General features: G+C 33.0%; 1 pseudogene; it reads right to left on the bottom strand.

Moving 5' to 3' along the window:
• Window positions 1-7,353: 7,353 nt before the first annotated feature.
• On the bottom strand, window positions 7,354-14,775 carry LOC123644375 (annotated as a pseudogene).
• Window positions 14,776-18,579: the final 3,804 nt, after the last annotated feature.

An 18,579-nucleotide genomic window follows, 5' to 3' on the forward strand; every position in this document is an offset into this window, starting at 1 on the left:
TTCATGAATTTCCTTTCCTTTTTTTCACAATGGTCCTTAATGCTAATTCATTTATCTTGAAATGGTGGACAACCACAGCTGCAGACTTCAGTTTCCAGTACATATCAAGCAATTTAACTTTTATTGGTCATGACTTTCTTCTACTTCATGGGAGCACTTCCAGGATGACTAGTTGTACTTTGTATGGGTCCTATGGTACTAAGGTTTATGGTATTGCACTAGGCATGATGAAAAATACATGACAAAAATCACTTTTTACTGTGATATGCAATTAACTGGAGAGATGAACTGCTCATACAGAGATGAATAGCATCAAATGGCATTTTAAGCAGATATTCACACTGAAGCACCCCATAATAGCAACAAGAGGTAGCTATGAAATTAATGCAGTATGTACTGCAGTTAATTTGATGCAATTAGAATTTAATACTGCATCTTTGTTTTTGTTTACATTTCTCTTGACTGTAAATGTTATCACATATGGTATGTAAGTGTATGTGTAAATTTGACATATTTTAACTTTTTATTATAAATTTGTGTATATTTTATAGTAGTAAATGATAAAATAGGCTAGTATCTATGTATATTTTATGCATTCACGACATATCTAACTTTCTAAAACATTTTCTCAATATTTCTAAGCTACTAGGATTGTCTGCAAGGTTTTTCAAATTGTCATAAATCTACAAAAATTTTTTCATTATATTTATTGAAAAAAATCTGTGTGTAAGTGGACCCATGCAGTTACAAATCATATTGTTTAAAGGTCAACTTTATTTATTTCTGGGATATTGGATAAAATTTATTGGTGAAATGATCTGGGCCTGGAATTTCCCTTTGTGATATTTTTAATAATAATTTCAATTTTTCAATAATATAGGATTGTTCAAAGTTTATGTTCCATCTAATGGCAGCATTAGTACTTTTTTCAAGGAGTTAGTCTATTTTATCAGGTTTGTTGAATTTATGGTATAGTTGTTAATATTTCCTTATTACCTTTATAGTATTTGTAAAATATATAGAGATCTCACTTTTTTCATTCCTAACATAGGTAATATTTTTCTCTTAGAGCACTCTTTCTAGGTATTTTGTTTGTTTTGTTGTTCATTTAAAAGAATCAGTTTTTGATTTGCTGATTTTCTCTTATGTATGTTCTCTATATTATTGATTTCTGATCTTATCTGTATTTCTTTTTGTATTCTTATCTTAGTTTTAATATGCTCTTCTATGGTAGCTTCTTAATGTTGAATCATAGGTCTAGCTCTTTATGATTCTTTATTCTTTTCTAATATAATGATTTTAGGCTATAAATGTTACATTAATTGTGCAAATTCTGATATATTGTTTTAATTATCATTCATTTCAAATAGTTTCTTATTTGTTTTGTGATTTAATTTGAGCTATTAGTTATTTTTTTAGCTTTCTTAAACATATAATAATATTTAATGAGCACAATATTCTTCTTTTTATTTCAGAATATTATGGTGGTACATACCTTTTTGGTTACATAAATTGCTTTTGTGCAGTTTGAGTCAAAGTTATGTGCATGCCTTCACTCAGATAGTATGCATTGTACTGTCAGGTGTGAATTTGCCCATCTCATCCTACCCCCTCCCACCTGCTTGATTTCCATTGAGTTTTGCTTCCATATGTGCATATAAGTGTTGATCAATTAGATCCAATTTAGCATTGAGTACTTGTGGTGTTCGTTTTTCCATTCTTGTGATACTTCACTTAGAAGAATGGTCTCCAGTTCTATCCGAGTTGTTACAAAAGATAGTAGATCACCATTTTTTATGACTGAGCAATATTCCGTGGTATACATATACTACATTTTATTAATCCACTCATGTACTGGTGGATGCTTGGATTGTTTCCACATTTTTGCGATCATGAATTATGCTGCTATAAACATTTGAGTGCAAGTGCCTTGTTTATAAAATGTCTTTTATCCATTGGATAAATACCCAGTAGTGGGCTTTCTGGATCAAATGGTAGTTATATTTTTAGTTCTTTGAGGTATCTCCATATTACTTTTCATGGAGATTGTACCAGTTTGCATTCCCACCAGCAGTGTATAAGTGTTCCTTTCTCTCCACTTCCATGCCAGCATCTGTTGTTATGGAACTTTTTGATAGAGCCATTCTATCTGGAGTTAGGTGATATCTCTTTCTGGTTTTGATTTGCATTTCCCTGATGATTAGAGACATTGAGCATTTTTTCAAGTGTTCATTGGCCATTAGTCTATTTTCATTTGAAAAGTTTTTGTTCATGTCTTTTGCCCACTTTTTAATGGGTTTATTTGATTTTTTCTTTCTGATATGCTTGAGTTCTTTGTAGATACTTGTTATCAGCCCTTTGTCAAATGTATAGCATACAAATGTTTTATTCCATTCTGTATGTTGTCTATTTGTTCTATTGATTGTGTCCTTGGCTGGATAGAAGCTTTTTTAATTTGAAAGGTCCCATTTATTTATTTTTGTTGTTGCTGTGATTGCTTTTGGAGTCTTCTTCATAAATTCCTTGCCTAGGTCAATATCTAAGAAATTTTCTTCTAGAATTCTTATAGTTTCATGTCTTAGGTTTAAGTCTGTTATCCATCATGAATTAATTTTTATGACTGGTGAGAAGTGAGGATCCTGTTTCAGTCTTCTACATGTGGCTATCCAATATTCCCAGTACCATTTCTTGAATGGTGATTCTTTACCCCAGTGTATGTTTTTATCTGCTTTGTCAAAGATCAGATGGCAATATGAGGATGGTTTTATATTTGGGTTCTCTGTTCTGATCTATAGATCAATGTCTTGGTTTTTGTGCCAGTACCATGCTGTTATGGTTACTATAGCCTTGTAGTATAGCTTGAAATCTGGTAAATTGATGCATCCCAATTTGTTCTTATTATGTAAAGTTTCATTGGCTATTCAGGATCTTTTCTGGTTCCTTACAAAGCATAGAACTATTTTTTCTAGATCTGCAAAAAATGACATGGGAATTTTAATGGGCATTGAATTAAATATATAAATCACTTTGGGTAGTATAAACATTTTTAGTGTTGATTCCGCTGATCTGTGAACATGATATATTTTTCCATTTGTTTACATTCCCTGCAATTTCTTTCCTCAATATTTTGTAGTTCTCCCTGTTCCACCTTATTTAAACATATTCCTAGGTATTTTATTTTCTTTGTTGCTATTGTGAAAGTTATTGCATCTTTGATTTGATTCTCAGCTTGACTATTGTTGGTGTATGAAAGCTACTGACTTGCATACATTGATTTTGTAACTTGAGACTTTGCTGGATTTATTTATCAATTTCAAGAGTCTCTTGATTAAATCTTTGGGGTTTTTTAGATATAAGATCATATCGTCAGCAAAGAGCAATAGTTTGAAATCTTTTTTTCCCATTTGGGTACAGTTGATTTCCTTCTCTTGCCTGATTGCTCTGGCTAGTACTTCCAGCACTATGTTGACTAGAAATGGTGATAGTAGGCCATCATGTCTGGTTGCAGTTCTAAGCAGAAATGCTTTCACTTTTTCCCCATTCAGTATGGTGTTGACTGTGGGTTTGTCATATATGGCTTTTGTAATTTTGATGTATAACCCATCTATGCCTATTTTGTTAAGTGTTCTTATCATAAAAGGGTGCTGTATTTTGTCCAATGCTGTTTCTTAATCTATTGAGAGGAACATATGCTCTTTGCTTTTGCTTCTATTTGTGTGGTGAATTACATTTATAGATTTGCATATGTTGAACCATCCTTGCATCTCTGGGATGAAATTTACTTGATTTACCACTTGATTGTGGTAAATTATTTTTTTGATGTGCAGCTGAATTCTGGTTTGCTAAGATCTTATTGAGTATTTTTGTATCTACATTCATAAGAGATATTGATGCGTAGTTTTCTTTTCTTGTTGTGTCCTTTCCTGGCTTTGGTATCAAGGTGATATTGGCTTAATAGAACTAGTTGGGGAGTATTCCTTCCTTCTTGATGTTATGAAATAATTTCTACAGCATAGATACCAGTTCTTCTTTGTAGGTGTGGTAAAATTGGGGTGTGAAACCCTCTGGTCCAGGACTTTTTTTTGGAAGGTTTTTTTTATTGCTGCTTCAATTTTGGTGTTTGATATTGTCTGTTCAGGAGATCTAGTTCTTACTGATTGAGCCTAAGGAGATTGTATGTTTCCAAAAATTTGTCCATTTCTTCCACATTTTCAAGTTGATGAGCATAGGAATTTTTATAGCTTTCAGAGATGATATTTTGTATTTCTGTGACATCAGTTGTGATTTCTCCTTTTTCATTTCTCACTGAGCTTATTAAAGTCCTTTCTTTTCTGTTTCTGGTAAATCTAGTGAGTGGCCTGTCAATTTTGTTTATCTTTTCAAAGAACTAACTTTTTGTTTAATTAATCTTCTGTATAATTCTTTTGTTCTTGATTTCATTGAGTTCTGGTCTGATCATAGTTATCTCTTCTGTTGGTTTTGAGATTGGTTTGCTCTTCCTTTTCTAGTTCCATCAGATGATTCATTAGATTGTTGATTTGTGACCTTTCTATCTTTTGGATGTGGGCATTTAAGAGTATGAATTTTACATGATATCTTATTATAGTTTTTGTTTGTTTGTTTGTTTTTTGAGAGAGTCTCACTCTGTTGCCTAGGCTAGAGTGCTGTGGCATCAGCCTAGCTCACAGTAACCTCAAACTCCTGGGCTGAAGCAATCCTTCTGCCTCAGCTTCCCAAGTAGCTGGGACTACAGGCATGTGCCACCATGGCCAGCTATTTTTTTTCTATATATATTTTTAATTGTCAAGCTAATTTCTTTCTATTTTCAGTAGAGATGGGGTCTCACTCTTGCTGGTCTCAAACTCTTGACCTCGGATGGGTATTATCAAAAAAACAAGAGATAAGTGTTGGAAAGAATGTAAAAAAAATGGGAACTCTTGCACACTATTGGTGTGGATATAAATTAGCAAAGCCATTATGAAAAACAGTATAGAGTTCCTCAAAAACCTAAAAATAGTGGCTGTGCTTAGGTTAGATGTCATCCTTGATCTTATCATAAACTTTTGTTATTTATGTAAATTATATTCTGGATATCTTCATTTCATTAAAAAGTTCTTATGAATGTTAGACTGATTTGTTCATGTAGGAAATAAATTTGCATCTTTTACAGCTAAAAAACAAAACAAAACAAAAAAACCCTAAAAATAGAATTACCATATGACCCAGTTATTCCACTTCTAGGCATATATCCAAAGGAAATGAAATCAGTATATCTAAGCAAGGTCTGCACTCCTCATATTTGTTGCAGCATTATTCATGATAGTCAAGATATGGAATCAACCTAAGTGTCCATCTGTAGATGAATGGACAAAGAAAATGTGGTATACATACTCAAGGAAATACAGTTCAGCCTTTAAAAAGGAGGAACTTCTGTCATTTGTGACAGCATGGATGAACTTGGAGGACATTATGGTCAGTGTAATAAGCCAGGCAGAGAAAGACAAATACCATGTGATCTCACTTATATGTGGAATCTGAAAAACTTGAACTCATAGAAGCAGAGAGTAGAATGGTTGTTACCAGAGGCTGTTGGGGAGAAAGGCTGTTGGGGAGATGTTTGTCAAAGAATATACAATTTCAGTTAGGCAGGAAGAGTAAATCCAGGAGATCTATTATTCAACATGGTGATTATAATTAATAACAATGTACTGTATAATAGAAAATCACTAAGACTAGATTTCAAATGTTCTCACCACAAGAAATTATAAGTACATCAGGTAATAGGTATCTTAATTAGCCTGATTTAGTCCTTTCACAATGTATACATATATCAAAACATCATGTTGTATACTATAAATATTTGCAATTTTAATTTGTCAACTAAAAAATACAGACAGCTTTTCCCAGGAATAGCTAAAATTCTTCCTTCTCTGTCACCTCTAAATGGGTAGTCAAATACCAAAACTAAACTTCAGCATTAAATAAGAATACTTTAGAACTCTGAACAATGTAAATATTCTTCTCATCCAGCTACAAATTTCTCAATCATAAGGAAATAAATGCTATTCTACAGAGAAAATAGTTAAAGGACACTTTTCCTGACTTATGTGTTTCCCTCCAATTGTCCAGTTGTTAATACACTATCAATAAATTAGCCATATTTGTTATTAATATTAAAAAAGAGTATGGATTTTCCTCCAGAAAGTACTCAGACCTGCATTATATACTGATCAACTCAATAGACATCTACCAGTATAAAATCATCCAAAAACTAAGGTTCAGAGCCCACATACCACAATGGCTGAAGAGGTAAAACAAAGCAACAAAGTTCTACTCAACAGAGTTAACAGAAATCCACCCCTCTTATCAGTTCTCTCAATAAATGTGAATGGCTTGAACTCCCCACTGAAGAGATATAGGCTGGCTGAATGGATAAAAAAAACACAAACCAAGTATCTATTGTCTCCAGGAAACACATTTAACCCACAAGGACTCATTTATACTCAAGGTGAAAGGATGGAAAACAGTATTCTATGCAAAGGGAAACCAAAAGACAGCTGCTATAGTCATTCTGATATCAGATAACATAGACTTCAAATTAACAAAAGTAAAGAAAAACAAAGATGGCCACTATATAATGGTAAAGGAAACAATTCAAAAAGAAAACATAACAATTCTAAATATTTACACACCTAACACAGGTGTGCCCAGATTCATAAAGCAAATCCTACTCAACCTAAACAAAATGATAAACAGCAGCACTGTCATAGCCAGGGACTCCAATGCCTACTGACAGAACTGGAGAGATCCTCCAAACTTAAAATAGCAAAGAAACAATGGACTTAAACAGAACTCTAGAACAAATGGGCTTAACAGACATTTACAGAACAAACTACTGAATATACATTATTATTAGCTCATGGAACACTCTCTAAGGTTGATCCCACCCAAGACCCCAAAACATGTCTCAACAAATTTACGAAAAGAGAAATTATACCACATATATTCTCTGACCACAGTGGAATAAAATTGGAAATAAATTTCCCCAGAAACACTCACCTCTACACAAAGTCATGGAAATTAAACAACCCACTGGTGAATGATAGTTGGGTCAAGGAGGAGATAAATATGGAAATAAAAAGATTCTTTGAACTAAATGATAATAGGGACACAGTTATGAAAATCTGTGGGATATAGCAAAAGAGTCCTGAGAGACCTATTAGTTATTTTTTAAGTTTTTACAAGTTTATTCTGTTTTGTCACTCTCAAAATATACTCCCCCAAAGAATTAACCTACAAAATGGTGCACACTGCTCCCCTTAAAGGATAGACAGGTAATGTACATTATAAACATTATTTGGAATCATGTATAAATGAACTCTGAATCTCATTTGTTGTCTTCAATTTCTTCAATATTTCTGTGCTCTAGGGAATATTCTTAACCAAACCTCTTGAGCTTCTGGAAGAACATATAAGCTTAAAATTTTCAACTGTAATTAGGTCTAATTTGCATCACATCAGTATAACACAAGTACAGAATTGCAGGGCTCTTCTATACTCAGCAGTAACTCAGAACTACTGCAGGAAGATCATAGCTATATTTAGTTGTTCTAGCAGTGAACAACATACAGGATCTCTGAAATTCTGTGTTTTTAGGGCTTTCAGGAAAGGAGTAGGAAGGCTGTTCGTAGATTCTTAGGTTTTATAGTTAGTAATGTGGTAACGTGCCAATAGTTATCTGCATATTCTTCGTTGGACGAGAGCCAAAAACCTTTTCCAGTCACTGATACCATCGATCTTCAGCAATGTAGCAACTGCACTGACAAAGGAAATCCGAAGTATTGGATTTTAGATGACAAAAACATACAAAAAGCCTCTGTGGGGGACAGATGTGTAGTGTCCGTTTATTCTACACCATTCATTCCAGAGTTTAGCACACCAACTTCTTTCCAGATTCTGAATTCATAACAAATGATGACAAAATGTTATTGCATTTTTCCTATAGCAATTATAAACTTGGAGCAAGGATATTTTTCTAGCAGAGAAACTTCCAAAGATGTGTTTTGTTTATCTTCAGAGGAGCCACATCTCCCTCTTCTGTGCCACCTGTATCCTGGCTCAGCAAGCTACCTTCACCACCTCTCAGACATGGCCTCTCTCAGACCCATCTGCCCTATTAGTTATTTTTAAGTGGAGTATTTAATTTCCAAATATTTGAGGCTTTTCTGGGTAACTTGTTACTAATTCTAATTTTATAGTGGTAAAAGAAGTACTCTATAATATTTCAGCTTTTCCAAATTTGAGACTTATGGTCTAGCATGTGATTATCTTGATGAAAGTTCCACATGCACATGACTATGTATTTAGCAGTCATTGAGCATAATGGTCTGTAAATGTCAATAATTCAAGGTGTTTGTTCAGATTTTGTATAGATAGTGTTTAGATTTTCTACATCTTTAGTGATTTTTTTATTGTTTTGTAAGTTACTAAGAGAGTAATGTTAAAATTTTCTGCCTATAATTTTGAATTTCTTTAGTTCTCTCAGTTCTTCATGTATTTGAAGATCTCTCATTTTTATATTTTTTTGACTATCATGACATTTTAATGAATTTTCTATTTTGCTAATTTGGTATGTCTCCATTTATCTTGGGTAATATTTGTTGTCTTAATGTCTACTTTGTTTGATATTAGAATAGTATTACCAGCTTTCGTATACTTACAGTTTGTTTTGTTATCTTTTTCCATTCTTTTACTTTAAATATATCTTTGTTTTCATAGGTTTTCAATTGTAGACAGCATACAGATGTGTCTTTTTATCCAGTTTGACCATTCAAACTTTTATAGTTTGACTCCATTTTTGGAGTCTTTGGTCCACTTACATTAAATATACTTACTAACATGACTGGATTTATGCCTACTATTTAGCTTTAATTTTTTCTATTTGTCCCATCTAGTTTTTTCCTCTTTCCCTGCTTTGCTTCATTCCTTTGGATTAATGGATTTTTTTTTTTGTATTCTTTGTTAACTTCTTTATTTACATTTTAGCTCTGCTTCTATGTATTTTGTTTAGGTGTTTCTATATGAGTTATAATATGTATCTTTAATTTATGACAGTCTGCTTAGAGTTAATATAGTATGTTTCATATAAAAGGTAAAACACTTTGGGCAGAGTAGTTTCACTTAGTACTCCTTTGTCCTTCTTTCTTTTGTCATACTTTATATTCACACATGGTATGAAATCTATAGATTACAATTTTCCTTTTTACAGCAAGTAGGTTTTAAACAAATAGAGAGGATATACTATAGTCTTTTTTATTTACCCATATATTTACCATTTCTACTTTTTGTTCTTCCTGTTTTAGTCCTTGGTTCTTTCCCTTCAGCCTGAGGAAGTTCCTTTAGCATTCCTGTAGTAGAGGTGTGATCTCAACAAATTCTCCCACCTTTCATTTATCAGAAAATATATTTTACCTTCAGTCTCCATTGTTTTTGAAGAGAATTCCACCATCCCTTGTATCATCATTTATGTATATGTAATGCATCTTTTTTCCCTCTGCTTGTATACTTTCAAGGTTTTCTCAGTATTTTTTGTGTCTAAGTGTAGGGTGGTACTTTTTGGTTTGTTTGTTTTAATGTGTGCCGTTTACTGAAATTCATGATTTATAGAAAGATTGTCTTCAGAAAATTTAGGAGATTTTTCAGCCCACCTTTCTTCCAGTATGTTTTTTTCTCCATTCTCCTATTCTCTTCTCTCATTCTAGACTATAACTATACTTATTTGAGAATGCTTTCTATTTTTACACAGGTCACTCGTTTTTTAAAATTATATTTTCTGTGTTTTTAAAATTGGATAGTTTCCATTGAGCTCAAGGTCACAAGCCATTTATTCCAATTTTATTTTAAATTTTTCATTTAAAATTCTTCTCAGTTTTTACTTGGTACGTTTTTATAATTTTCATTTCTCTGCTTATATTCTTTGTCTTTTCACTCATTATGAGCATCTTTTTAAGTAATTGAACGTATTTCATTGGTTCTTTCAAGTTCTGATCTGCTAATACCACAACTGGGTGGGTCACCTTGAGATATGTTTTATTGACATACATTTAATTAGAATCTTGAATGAAAAGAGAGATAATGAGCAGAAAAAATAATTTAGGAAATATATTAATATAAATGATATTTTTATCTTTTCTTTCAGTATTTTAAAGCCATATTATTATTGAAAGCTAAAATGATAATACTGGTTTGTGGGTTTTAAGATATGTAAATGTAATCTGTATACAGGATGGAGTAAGGATGAATGTAACTATAATGGTACATGGTTCTTATATTTTACATGAACTGGTACTATAATATATTAACTCTAGACTGTGATAATTTAAAGTTGCATATTATAAGCACAGGAAAATCACTTAAAATATGCACATAAATATAGTTAAAGCCAATAGCAAAATTAAAATGTCGTAACAAAAAATACTTGATTAATAGAAAAGAATGCAGGAAAGAATGACCAAAGGAACAAGGTAAACAGGTAAATATAGAAAACAAATGGCAAAATGGTACAACTAAAGCCTACCATATTGATAATTACTTCAACTGTATTCTTATTTTTTTATTGCCTTTATTGGTCAAATACTAGGTAAAGTATTTTAAAGCTTCTTTGTAGTTTTCTTTAAATTTTAAAATCTTGCACAATTTTTACTTTATAAATATTGATGTGATGAAATTTGCCTTTAACAGGTTCAATTAAATTTGATCTTTTTGTAAATTATACTTTTGATCAATTAAGAGTAACTATCTTATTTTTCTATTGAAAGCTTTTTCTTAAGTCTCTGATATGTCTCTCTTTTTTGGTTAAACATTTAGTTGGGCTATATTTATTTTAATGACTTTAAAACTTGATAATATTACCCTATTACTCTCATTTACATAACTGACAGTATTGTGTTACATTGCCTTTGCCATTTTGTTATTTTATAATTCTACATTTTTCTTAAATGATGTGTGGCATTTCATTTAATTTTGATCTTTTTTAATATAACTATGTGGCTCTCCTCCATTCCAATCATTTAGAAGATATGTTACATGGTGTTTTGATAAGTTTAGGCTACTTACATATAAAAATTAAATTAGTCTTTCCCTTCCTAACATTTGTAAAATAAACAAAAGGAACAAATCTGAGAAGGAAACTACCTTTCTGTTAAAGAAATAGGCTATTAGCCTGTTCCACAGGAAGGGTTTCATCCAGATAAATGAAAATAGTACCAACTGAAAGGAAACATTGGGGCCATCTGTTTCCCAGATTGCATTCAGAGTACAGATTTTGAATGCATATGTTGCATCTCTCAACTTGAAGAAGCAGTTACTGATGTCCTGGGTAGGCCACAGAGGAAATAATGCCAACTGTATGTTATATTTAACCGCAATTAAAAATGGCATTGCTGGATATTTTCTGTCTTTGGTTTCTCCCCTGAAAATTCTACTGGAGAGGGCCATAGCTAGTATAATAACACAGGGAATTTTCTTCAGCATGTCCTACACTCTTCTGGGAAAGACTGACCTTCCTCTACCCTGGTGTGGTGAAATGGGTTTCATCATTAACAAAGTTAAAGATATAAATTGGGAAAAATGTAGACAAATATTATCATTTAAATAAGTCTTCAAAAAGAAGTTGCATCATCATTCTTGGAACTGGTTTGTAATTTCAAGCAGTTACCATCTTCATTTTAATTACTGTCACTGTTTCCTTCATCCTTGATAACCTATGAGCTCTTTGAGATTATCCTTTTTGTATCCTGATATCAGTGCTTCCTATCCTTTATGATCATGATATGTGCTTGATAAATGCAATTTTAATATTTTCAATGGTTTATCAAATGATTAAAGGAATTGGTGATAATATATATTATATGCAGCCAGCCATGTATATGTATGTATGTATGTGTGTTTGTGTTTGTTTATATGCATATACAGTCAGCCCTCCCTATCTGTGGGCTACATTCATGAATTTAACCATAGATTGAAAATATTAAAAAAAAAAAAAGATGGTTTTTGTTTGTACTGAACATGTACAGGCTTTTTCCTTGTCATTATTCCCTAAACAGTACACAATCATAACCCTCAACACAGACTCATACTAAGAGATTGTGATCAAAGTTTTGTTTTGTTTTGTTTTTTTTCTGCTACTCAGCCAGGAGCCTGGAACATACAGGTTAAACCAAGAGAGTCTGTACTGTCCACAGTGTGATGAGCCCACAAAACCAGATATGAGACTATTAGCCAAATTACCTAATTTTGTTGTATCTTTGTTTGCTTTGTGGTCCTCATTAGTAATATTAGAGAGGTATGCAGGCATGTAAATTCAGCATTCTTTCCCCTAAAGCAACACATTTTCCCCTTGAGATTTCAATATTGAATATGAAGTTACATCTATTCTGAACAATTTCATGACCCTCTGAGTCAAGGGTGAACATTGTCTAACTTGTCTGCTATTTGCTGCATAGTAGCATGGGAAAAGCTCCCTCCATTCCAGGACTTAAGTAAAGCATGAATTGGAGAGGTTTAGGAAGAGAAGAAAGCAATCCGGAATTCCTCTAGAGTGTTTAGGATTTGTGTTCTTACATCAAGGCCTAGTTTTTCTTCTTCTAGAGTTAAGTTGTCTGAAGATCCTTTTTCTTAGGGGAGAAACTAACGGGTCAAAACAGAACCTGGGTGATGTCAAGGACTATACTAAAGGCAGACATTAGTTTAATAAGGAAATCAAGTTTCTGTCCAGTTTGAAGATAGTAGCCAGTAGACTTTTGTTTCACACATCTAATACCAGTGTTTCAGGGCTATAGATCATTGATCTATTCAAAGCCAAAATATCCCTTTGAGATTGTCAAATAGCATTGTAATGTTTTTTGTATCACTCATCAAGAATAGTTTGGAACTAGGCAATAAATTTTGTGTAGAGTATCATTAATAGATCTCAAGCAAAATAAAAGTAATAGGGTCCTCACTTATAAGATCTATGGCAGTTAGGCACCTCCAGATAGTTTTCTAGTTCTTTCAAGTTCTGTTCTTGTGAAAATTAAGTTACAAAAGTTGAATTCTAAAAAAGGTCCTCAGTATTGTTTTGATAGACACAGGAGCCTCCTTGCCTAGATATTATAGGATAGACATTTTAGATTTCTGGTTGTCTAGCATGTTGTCATGTTTGCCTTGTCATCTACTAGTTGAGTCCCAGTTACTGATTCATTACAGGGAACTAGAACAAAGAGAAACTGAGTGACTCACAAAGGAAAATGTATACCAACCCAACAGTCAATTTGGCTGTATGCTTTAACCACTGTACATACAAATTATATTCAGGCATTGGACTCATACTGAAGAATGAATAAAAATACACAGAGGCAATAAAAGTAATAGATGCCATATAAGCAACATACTTAAATATAGCCTTAAGCCAGATGGGTAAGAAAATAAACAACAAAATAATTCAGATTAAAACATGACAATCTGTGGTATTATTATGTGAATCTTGAGTGGAAACTGTCTACATTTCAGTCATCTACTTGGTCTGAAGGTCTTAGGTAGAAGCCAGCTATCTCCTCCTAAATACCATCTGCTTCTGATACATTCTTAAGGTTTCTCAGCTTGAGGTCTCTAGTAATGAGTTGAGATGATTTATGCCTCTTTTATTGAAAGACATCACTCTAAGTATCAAACTCTTGGAATTTTACTTCTGGACTAGTTTTTAATGGTATCTGATAGGGTCCGTTCCATCAGAGTTTAAGGGTTTTCTTTCTAAGATGTCTCTCCCAGATTTTAGACCAAATCTCCAGAATTTAGATCATGTGAGGATCATTTAGTAGGACCTCACATTTAGTTGAGGGAAGATTGCTTATGTATCTTAATGATAAGACTGGATAAATTCTGAGTTACCTGCAACATTTGGCTATGACCACTTACAATAGTGTAGAGTCTAGAAGCAGAGGTGATGTTGCTAGACTCATGGTTTGACCTGTTGCTAACTCAAAAGAAGAGATTTGTTGAACCCCAGAAGGAGTTGAGCTCATTGTCCTTAAAGCAAACCTTAGGCCATGGGAGTTTGAAAGTCTCTGATAATTTTGCTAATTTGAACTTCTGTTCTTTCTATCTTTCCTGAAGATTGGAGCAATATAAACAGTAGGGTTACTGTATGACTAGCAGAGCTGTGCAAAACTCTCTACTTATAGTCTCAGTATAATAAAAGTCAGGGTAAATCAATGCCCAAATTTTCTTTATGAGTAGGAGAGTCCTCAGATACTCAAGGTCTAGAATGCCCTGATAACATTTAATTTGCAATTCCGCTTGCACAGTAAATCTCTACTTCTCAGGAGAGCAAATGTGATATATTACAGAGAAAGAAAGAATGTAATTTAGTTAAAGTCTAAGGGTGACTGTGATGGGCTGGAACATAGGGTAATATCTAAAGATTATTAGAGAAACCTACCATGTAAGTAGTTTGTTATCTTCAAGGAAGAAGTTGTGTCATAGTGGTTTAAGGTTTAAGGTTAATAGTGTAGCATCCATATATACAAATTAAAGAATTTGCAAACATGTCATTTAATATTTAGTATTCCTTTTTGAATTTAAAGGTAAAACGGCATATTAGATGCTAGATACCCACTGGAAGTACCCTGATTCATCACTTATTTCACTTTTTGCGTTTTAATTCTCAGCTAAAGCAGGTCAAGTATAATATTTTACAACTTACTGTTTACAGGTGTCTTTATCAAGAGACTTACTCATTCTGAGTTTAATGTCTGGGTAAGGAGGATGCAGTTTTATCTGTAGTTTGATTTCATTTTTGTACAAAACCCTTTCAAAATGTTTAGTGAGGTACTGGGGCTCTTATAATGGGAACATTGTCCATTCTAGTTTGTCCTTGCATATTAAATCCCCTATGTTTGGCTTAAGTTCATTTCTATAACATGAAGAGAGATGTATAAGGGCATATATCTGCTTCAAGATCTATTTCTGAGTGGTGCCTAAAGGTGTTAAAGAGCTCATCTCTGCTGTCTGCAATGGACATACCCTTTCTTTGTTTGGAGGCCTAGATTAGAAAGCAATCTACTTTCACGGAAAGATTTTAGGGATAGCCTCCAAAACCCTTGTCCAACATTGTTAATTTTTCTAAAACATTTTTCCTATGAAATTTAAAACTTTATGGCTTCCTGTGGTCTTTTTTGTCACTACTGAGACTGAACCATTTTGCCTTTTTCATCTACATTTTTGTATCTGAGGTTACCACTAAAATATGAACTAATTTGTATAGATCTAGGAGCCCCAGATCCTACCTTCCTAAAGATGTTCTACAATCTTCTGCAAATTTTTGTCTATTCTGCCTATGTTTTGAAAAGTCTTTGACAGCGCTTCTCCTCTCAGAGTAAAATGGCCTTAAAAATCAACCACAGATGTTTCCCTGTTCTGAGGGCAGTTTAATATGAAAAGAGGTCTTGAGCTTTGGGGTTTACTGGTTGTCCAAGAGAGAAGAATTGTTCAGAGGCAGAGAAGGGGTAGAGAGTAATAGTAGGATAAAATCTAATGGGTTTCAGTTGCAATTTGTAGATATCTAAAAGGGAGAAACAGTTTTATGTTTTTGTTTTCTTTTGCCCTAAGAAATTTCTTAAGCAAGGAATCTTGGAATCTGAATTTCTTTTGGATACTTCCTCAGATCATTTAAAATTGCAGACCACTGGATGTTTGAAATGTTGATCCATTTTTATTATAAAGCACCTCTTAAATAAACAATTTTGTTCATATAAAAAGTTCTGCAAAGTGGCTGCTATAATTCTGAATAAACCTCATTGAAATTTTGCCATTCTGATAAGTACATGAACATGGGTATATTACAAACATATGTAAGAAGAGGATTCTAGTTCAAAGGACATGTGGAATTAGAATTACACTGAAATATACTCATGAAAATGTGGTAAAAATCCATCAAAAATGCTGTTTATGACTACCTCTTGCATGTCCCAACCTAATTTCTGGGTTGTCCAACTTTAGACCTGAAGGAATTTGAAGTTTCTTGGGGAACATAAGATTTTGAGAGGAGATTTCTCTTAGAATCAGACTCTACTTGATAAGATAATATTCATAAGTTCTTGATGAGGACCTAGGGAAAAATCTCTCCAAAAGATGCCAGTCTGAGAAGAAATCTTATGAACCTCTCTATCCATGGGGCTGACTTGATGGAAGCACTTATGTGGGTCTATCTCATTCTGTTTCCTATGAAACATTCCTCTTGTAGATGTACACAAAAAATGGTGAGGACAAAGACAAATAGTAGCATTGTTAGTAATAAGGCACATTTCACCAAAGATAAGTAGTTTTTCAAGTCTGGTCAGATAATCAAAGTATTTCTAAAAAGAGTTCCTTACTCATAGGAGACAAAATTATCTCAGTATATTGGGAGCACAGTGAAAATATATTGGAGTTCAACCCAATTTAAGACTTACTTCATTCACTATTGTACTCAGAAATATTCCTGAACAGGAAGCTCAATGGATGTCTGAGAAGGACACTGTCTCTGAGTCAAGGTTCTTGGGCCTAGGCTACAAGGTCTTGATTTTTACTGGACCTTGGTGAGATGTCCAAGATTGTTTAATGTTGAATTTCTGGAAAATCACCTGAGCAATATTTTGATAAGGCAAAGCTGAGTTTATTCTTAATGTGGTAAGAGAAGGCAATCCCCCAGTAGATACTCATAGCATTTTAGAGAGGGAAGCACAAAGTTAGAATATTTACGAGAATTTAAAGTCTCATTTAAGATGGACCTTTAAATGCCAGGGCTTGATTATGATTAAGGATCATGATAATATAGTTTACAATTGGTGGGCACAGTAAAGTGAAGATGTGGAGGTTAGGGATTCAAAAAGTCTTAGGATATAAACTGTTGTTTGATGTTTTCTGTTGATGAGTTAGTGAGTTTTTAAGGAAGTTCTTGTAATAAATACTAACATTACTTGCAACTTTTATTTTGCTGAGCAAGAATTCCCTGGAATAGTAAAGTTATATCAGTGAAGATAGTGGAAAATTTAAATAATGTTAGTGGAGACAATTAGCTATGTGGGTATATATTATTTTGTTTCTCACATGTGTCAGTGTCACCACTGGTTTCAAATCCTTCAGTACTTTACATGTTATTTATGGTAAAAGTTTATAGAATGGTATTCAAAACTGGACCTAGTCACATCCCCTTTCTGTCACCTCACACTCCTTTACTTCTACTTGCTGTTCCTAGAACCACTGGGCCTGCTTTGGCACCAGATTATCTCTATGTCTCAAGCATTTCCTACCTTGTCTCTCCATGATTACTCCTAGTTCTCTTTCAATTGCCAGTCAGGTTTCCCTGGTATACTTCTCTGAAGCATCTATATCCCCACAGCACAACTCTTTTCACTTGTCATTACTTTTGGCCCCAATCCTCTAATATAAAGTACATTATTTAATATTTACAATGAATGTCCATCTCCTAGCACTAGCATGTAAACATACTGAGAATGAAGATTTTTGTCTTTCACTGCCCCAATATGAATCCTCTGACTATGAAAGAAATAAAAATTGACTTATATCTGAAACTTAAGAGCTAAATTTCCTTTAAGTTGTTTGAAGTAAAAGATCATACTTAAAAATAATTGTTCTGGTAAGGGAGAAACTGCAAAGGAAATTTCAGCTTTTTGCTTCCCACAAAGGCAAAATTATTTATTAATAGAATTTTGAGGAATGGTAGAATTTAGGTTAAACAGTAGAATTTAGGTAAGCAGTATTTTGGTTAGATCAAAGCAAAATGCAGCTAATCAGATGGGTTGGATTTGATCAAAGGGAAATGGAGACTATTGGAAGAATTAGAGAGCAGGCCAGTTAAAGTAATGATTGCTGATGGTGAGTATTTAGCTAAAAACTAGTATTGAGCAGTTTTGCAGCTTCTTGAATACTAGGTAATCCTGTCCTTTAGAGGAGAGTGGAATTTTCAGCTTCTTTTGTACATGGGGATGATGCCCTTCAGGCAAAGGTGCCATTTTTCATTCTTAACTACCAAAGCCTGGAAAAGCACAGGGAATATAAAAATCTGAACATAGAACACTGTGCCTGATAATCTGGGTACTCTGTTTGCATTTGTAGAGTGATTGCAATTTTTCCTAATTTAGCATTTTTAAAAAAGAAAGAACATTCTAAGAGTAACTTTTTTGCCAATAATTTAGTAATATTGTTGAAATTGTAAAATTCCTGAAAAACACTGAAGAAAAAGTCACAAAAATAAATGGAAAATATAAATACTTATATCTGTTAAGGACAGTGAATCCATAATTAAAATACTTCCAAACATGAATATTCTGTGTTTAATTGTTCCACTAGTAAATTTTTCTAAATATTTAAGGAAAAATATAAAATTAATTTTCATTTTGTCTTAATAGCTTAATTCTAGTAACTAAATATGACAATGAACTGTAAAAATGAAATTTATAGAACAAGACTACTATGAAAATAGATGCAAGTAGCCTAAACATAATAATATAATAGTAAGTTATATAAAATATTTTTTAAAAA

Source organism: Lemur catta, chromosome 9 (assembly GCF_020740605.2).
Source record: "Lemur catta isolate mLemCat1 chromosome 9, mLemCat1.pri, whole genome shotgun sequence".
Lineage (NCBI taxonomy): Eukaryota > Metazoa > Chordata > Mammalia > Primates > Lemuridae > Lemur > Lemur catta.